General features: G+C 43.2%; 1 pseudogene; it reads left to right on the forward strand.

Annotated features, from left to right (window-relative positions):
• Window positions 1–5,614: 5,614 nt before the first annotated feature.
• On the forward strand, window positions 5,615–6,920 carry LOC141117684 (olfactory receptor 5AS1-like; annotated as a pseudogene).
• Window positions 6,921–7,173: the final 253 nt, after the last annotated feature.

Here is a 7,173-nt window from a genome sequence, read left to right on the forward strand (position 1 = left end):
CACAAACGTGCAGTGGCGACAAACTAAATACATTTTTAAAAGCCTTTAAAAGCCTTTAGATTTACAGAGGAGGTCTACCACTAAAATTACTGCCCTCGATCTGACCTTCGCGGTGATACCTCACATGCATGGTGCAATTGCTGTTTACATTTGACGCCAGACCAACGCTTGCGTTCGCCTTAGCGCGAGAGCAGGGGGGGACAGGGGTGCTTTTTTTTTTTTGCTTTTTTTTTTTTTTTTGCTTTTTTAACTTATTTTTAAACTTTTTCTTTCATTTTTTTTTTTTAATCATTTTTATTGTTATCTCAGGGAATGTAAATATCCCCTATGATAGCAATAGGTAGTGACAGGTTCTCTTTTTTGAAAAAATTGGGGTCTATTAGACCCTAGATCTCTCCTCTGCTCTCAAAGCATCTGACCACACCAAGATCGGTGTGTAAAATGCTTTCCCAATGGCGCTATTTACATCCGGTGAAATCTAAGTTATGAAATGCTCGTAGCGTCCATAGAGATGTTTGTAGCCACTCTGGTCTCTGATCAGCTCTATGGTCAGCTGGCGGAATCACCGGCTGCATTCTCAGGTTCCCTGTTGAGACAGGAGAACCAGAGAAAAACACGGAAGACGGTGTGGGGGGGGGGGGGGGGCATTCCCTCCCACTGCTTGTATAAGCAATCTAGAGGCTAATTAGCTGCTAGGATTTCTTTTACATGAAAGCCGACCGCTGGCTGAAAAGAATGATACCAAGATGATACCTAAACCTGCAGGCATCATTCTGGTATAACCACTAAAAGTCGTGAATGGCGTACCTGAAGACAAAAAAATGGTTAACAATAAAACACAGTAAACGGTAAAGTATAAAAAATTGCATACCTGAAAAGCAAACATGATAAAACATAATAACAATAAAACTTTGCAGAATAGAATACAGTAAAAAAGAGCAGAACAATAGAGAGAAAATAGAGAGAGAGAGAACAATATAGCGACAACTATTTTTTTTTATTTTATATATTTTTTTGTGTTTTTTACACTTTTTTTTGTAACTGTAACTTTTATAACTGTAACCGGTTCCACGTTCGGGTATCTCAAAATGCGATGGCATCTTGGGAGACCCTGTGAAAGTGTGCCTAGTCTGTACAATACTGTACCCTACGCTAATACTCAACTAGTGAATGGTGGCGTTCAAAACATTCACCAATGCAAAGACCAGGATTGTCAGGACAGGAGGGACAATAATAACGGGTGTCACGCCTATATCCGCGCTTGCTGCAGACATGACATCTTTTTTTGGGGGGGTTCTTTGGGTAGGGATACTCGGGAGGACATAAAGAAAATGCCTCTCATGCAGCCGACTGCATTTGGTTGGGGATGTGAATGGGGGAAGTACGGGCGCTGCAGAAGTGGTGGGTTCCCAATTATTAGGATTGGCGAATGCAGCAGGAAGGGCATTATGGACACGACGGGCCTGTGTTTGTCTTCTTCTTGGTGGCAGCGGGACACTACTTGTGCTTGCCACCTCACCAGCTTGAACTGCACTTATGGGACTCGCCACGTCACCAAGTGTTACTGCAGTGCTGGTTTGACTACGACCAGGGTGTACTAGGCCGCTGGTCTTTGTAAGTTCTCCAAAACGCTACCAAAAAAACTGTTAGCGATCGCAGGGATCAGGCCTGACTCTGCGAACCCTGCAGTTATGCATTTAGTGTTTTGTAAGTGACAGTGATCGATTGATACTGCACTTGGGTGGGCTGGGCTGGGCCGGGCGGAGGGGCAAAACGCAGGTGCTAGCAGGTATCTGGGCTGATCCCGCTAACACTGCGTTTTTGGGAACCCTAAACTGCTGGGGACGCTAGTATAGATCTGATCGGATCAGATATTAATCCGTTCAGATACTATACCACTAAGGGAGGCGTATGCTGCGTGCGTGGGTGTTAGCGGTACTGGCGTTAACCTGACGCTGCCTGGGCCGACGCAGACCCTATCTGACCCTAAAACCTAAGTTATATCACCGCCGGGCAATCAGGGGGCTAAACCTTTATTCGGTAAAAAATGGCGGGTGCCCTGACACTATAAAAAATAAACAAACTAACCAGCGTCACCCGTAACAGTTATACGGTGATCACTGGTAAAAGGGTTAACTAGGGGGCAATCAAGGGGTTAAAACCTTTATTCGGTAGTATATGGGGGTCCCTGATGCTATAAAACGCTGACGGCGAATCTAAATATTTACCTCCCTAACTAGCGTCACCAGTGACACTAATACAGCGATCATAAAAATGATCGCTTAGTGACACTGGCGACGGGGGGTGATCAAGGGGTTAAAACTTTATTAGGGGGGGTTAGGGGGGTACCCTAGACCTAAATGGGGCTAACCTTAACTGCCCTACCACACTGAGTGTCACAAACTGACACCAATGCAGTAATCAGGAAAAAAAAAACTGCTTGGTGTCAGTGTGACGGGGGGGTGTGATTGGGGGGTGATCGGGGGTGTAAGGTGTGCCTGGCGTGTTCTACTGTGTGTGTGTGTTTTACACTCACTCGGATGTCTTCTTTCCTCGGCGCTGGAATGGAAAATACCGATCCGAGGAGAGATGACATCATTTCCTCTGCTGCTGTTTACTATACAGCAGCAGAGGAAGAATCTGATTGGCTGGGAGCGGTCGCGAGGGGGGCCACAAATGGATGGTCTCCCCCTCACCTCCCATCGCTCCCAGACACAAGCCGGCTGCCTCGGGCACCGGGGGGGTCCGATCGGACCCCCCGCCCGCGGGAGGCAGATCACATACCAGGTACGTGATTTTGCCTGCCCGTGCCATTCTGCCACAGTATATCTGCGTTAGGCGGTCGGCAAGGGGTTAATGAGGAAAAAAATTAAGTTAAATGATTTTAGCAAATGGCTGCAATATAACAAAGAATGAAAAATTTAAGGGGGTCTGAATACTTTCTGTCCCCACTGTGCATACATACATATACACACGTATGTGTGCTCGAGCTTTCGGGTGCACATCCTAATGCAATAGGCTGTGCACACCTATGGGAGGTGCACCCATTCTCGCAGCTGTAACAGCCTTCAATTTTCTGGGAACGCTATCCACAAGACTGGAGAGTGTCTGGGGGAATTTCTGCCCATTTAGCTAAAATATTATTAGTGAGGTCAGGTACTGATGTTGGCCAGGAAGACATAACTGGCAATTGCCATTCCAATGGATCCCAAAGATGTTCACTAGGATTGAGGTCATGGCTCTGTGTAGGCCTTTCAATTACTTGTGCTAGTATTCATTAATTTGAAAGGTGTGTTTTGGTGGAAAGTGCACCAAAGATGCCGAAAGTGTGATTTTTATTTTTTTTCAAAGCTGAACTCTGCAGAAAGTACAGTATAACACCTCCATTGGGACTGCTCCCACACTGCAAGGGTTAAATGCTTGTTTACATCCAGGGGGCTGAAAAAAAGTAGTTTTAATTACCTGATCTTCTCTTCCTGCAGGTTCCTCTGTTTCTGCAGCCTCCTCTCCCCTATCCTCCGGCAGTTGGATGCTCCATACATCGTCAAGACTGATGAAGAGCCCATTGGATGCATTGGACGTGACACAAAGAAACAGTCCACCGCTGGAGCAAAGGGGAGCATCGTCTGCTGGGGGAGCAGAGGATTGAGTAAGTAATACTGATTTTCCTGTCCCCTAGACCTAAACAAACAATAACCATTGCAACCCCACTGTAAGGGATATAATTTTACTTTTCCTTTTGTTTGGCTTTAAATTACAACACTAAATTGAGAAGATGTGAATGTAGCCTCAAGTTTTATTATTTTGACTATTTTCTGAAAAACTGATAAAATAGATAAGTGCAGTGCTATAAACATTGTCTACATTTATTAAGGCTAGCCATAGATGGTTTGAATCTCGGCTGGTTCACCAGGAGCCAGCTGAGATTCGAACCAAGTGTGGACAGGCTGAAAGTACCAAGTTGATTGATCGATCAACCAGGATACAACCAGCCTGCCGGAATCGCTTGCGATTATCTCTAGCGGCTGCTATAGCTGCTAGCAATAATCACTATTTTCTCCTAGCAGGGACGGCTTCCCCTGCCCCCGCTGGGAGAACACAATTGCTTGGCAGAAGGGTGTCCCCTGTCAGAACTGTCTGTGTTGATTGGGGAGTCATGCTAATTTTTTTGTATGGTTGCAGGAAAGAAATGCGCACCATCTATAGCCTACCTAATAGTCTTTTTAAGGTATTCTACACATTTTGCATTTTGAAAATCTAAATAGTAATAACTAAAGCCGAACTCCAGGTTGGGCACAAAGCTTCTATTTGGGATTGCAATGTTTAAAATGGTTGTTCAGGGCAGTGTATGAAGATACTATCTCTCACCACAGACCCGGGCCTGAATGATAACATGCAGTTTTAGTGCAATAACTCTTACCATGCCATTGTATACATACACTGTATGGCAAAAAACTGTTACTCCATGCACAAAGTCAACTCTATAAAGACTTGGTTTAACCAGTTTGGTGTGGAAGAACTCATGTAGCCTACAGAAAGTCCTGACCGCAACCCTCACTTGGGTTGAATTGGAAAGCCAGTTGAGAGACAGGCCTTCTTGTTCAACATTAGTAACTGACCTCACAAATGGTCTTTTGCACGAGTTGACACAAATTCCGACAGACAAACTCTTGTTTTGTCTGTTATAGAAAAAGGGATAACTCCATATTATTACCCATGGTTTTGGAGTAAGATGTCCAACAAGATCATATAGGTGTAATGGTCACCAACTTTCAGCCATATACTGTAGAAACTCTAATGCCCCGTACACACGATCGTACTTTCCGACAACAAAACCGTGGATTTTTGTTCGAAGGGTGTTGGCTCCAACTTGTCTTGCATACAAACGGTCACACAAATGTTGGCCAACAATTACGAACGTAGTGACGTACAAGACGTACGGTGAGCCGATAAAAAGGAAGTTCAATAGTCATGTGATATCTCCATTACGAACGCTAGTTTTACAAGACCGTGTGCTTCCGGCTCGTCCTTGCTTCCGAGCATGCGTGTTTGTACTTTAGACTTTTGTCTGACGGACTTGTGTATACACGATTATAAAGTCCGACAACACACATTTGTTAGTGGAAAATTTGAGAACATGCTAGCCAACATTTGTTGGTGGAAAGTCTGATCGTGTGTACGCGGCATTAGGAACGGTACTACTAATATCTTCTCGGAATGTCTTTCCTTTGCAGAAGTTTTAACTCTTCCCAAGTCTATCCAAAGCGAAATAAAGTTTTTGCCTAACATCCAGGAGATAAGAATGCCAGGACAGAAATTATAGCAACTCAGCAGACATCCTGTGTCCCCTGAACCAGTTGGAACTTTTTTTTGTTTTGGATAGAGTAGAGAAAATTTAAAATTTCCCTTGGGCTTTTATTAATTGCCTGTGGACTCATTGGAGAGATTTTCCCTCACTTCCTGTTCCGGTAATGGTTGTACAAAATATACAGGTTGTGGTTGTCACTGAACAGGACGACATGTACAGCAATAAAAAACACTGTCCAAAGTTCTAACTAATAAAATGTTTTTTTGTTTGTGTCACTTGCAATTTTTCAGACATGACCTGAATGTTATGAAAGTAATGAACCAAACATGTCCAGGAAGGTTCATCCTCCTTGGCCTATATAATGTTCTGTTTCTCCAGTCTATCTTCTGCCTCCTGTTCCTAATGATGTACATAATGACATTGTCAGGAAACCTATTTCAAATAATTTTTATTAATATTTTGTGCATAATACAAATATTTGCATGAACACAATATACAGTAAGATAATTAGATGTTTCCTTGCTTTACTATCTTTATCAATGTATCGAGCTGAGCATTGGAATATAAGAATGTTACCATCAGAACATGTTCCAAAAAATAAGGAGAAAGAACAAAAAAAAAGGAAAAAGAAAACTGGTTAACATACAACTTGGTCCTATAGTCACATCTAACCAATTCTTGATGCAAACAGTTCCGTTCAGGAAACCTTCTGCTGATCATTGTGGTAAGGATCAACCCAAAACTACAAACCCCCATGTATTTTTTTCTTGACTAACCTCTCCATTCTTGACATCAGCTTCTCCTCCAACATTATTCCAAAAATTCTCATGAACACTTTGCTCATGGATAGAAGTATCTCCATGCTGGAATGTGCTGTACAGATGTACTTCCATTTGGCTTTGGGTTCAACGGAGTGTATCATTCTAGCTGTCATGGCTTATGACAGGTTTTCTGACATCTGTAGACCATTGCACTACAACACCATCATGAGCAAGAAGATTTGTGCCAGTTTAGTTGTAGGGTCATGGTGTATGTCCTTCATGAACTCTGCCATCCATGTCACCTTCACATTCCATCTCGCCTATTGCAAGAGTCCTTACATCCACCACTTCTTGTGTGAGATACCACTTTTCCTTCGAATGTCATGTCAAGACACTAGGCTCAACGAGATAGGCATGTATATTGGGGCAAGCATTCTTGTTATGTGCGCTTTCATTTTGACTCTAATCTCATATGTCCACATCATCTACACCATCTTGAACATGTGCTTCTCACCTGACCGTGGGGATTCTCTACTATGGGACCATCATGTTTGCGTACCTGCGACCCCTCTCTACTTACTCTCCTGAAACAGACAAAACTGTGTCTATTATTTATACCACTGTGACGCCGATGCTGAACACCAATGTCTATAGAATTAGAAATGAGAAAGTCAAAAACACCATTAAAAGAAAAAAAAAAAAAAAAAAAAAAAACAAACCATGAGACAATAAGCTCTAATGGAAAACACTAGTTTGTGAAAACAAATGGTATACTTTTCCTTAGCTTTACTGCTTGCAGTTGGCACAGGCAGGCTGGACAAAGTACCTGTATGTCGCTGTCTTGATTCTGGGTTTGGGGCACACATGCGCGCCAATTCCTGCCGACCCGTGCTGTGATTGGGCACAGCACGAGTTTGGCAGGTGATTTCAGCCGATGATTTGGGCTGAAATCAGCTGATCGGCTGTGGCCAATCACACACAGAGTTCTGTGCTTACAAAAACAGGGAGAAAAAAATAGCCATATAGTACAGTAAAAGCAGCACACTTTAAACATTATTAGGCACACAGTTAACCCCTTGATTGCCCCTAGATGTTAACCCCTTC

Source organism: Aquarana catesbeiana, linkage group LG13 (genome assembly GCF_042186555.1).
Source record: "Aquarana catesbeiana isolate 2022-GZ linkage group LG13, ASM4218655v1, whole genome shotgun sequence".
NCBI lineage: Eukaryota > Metazoa > Chordata > Amphibia > Anura > Ranidae > Aquarana > Aquarana catesbeiana.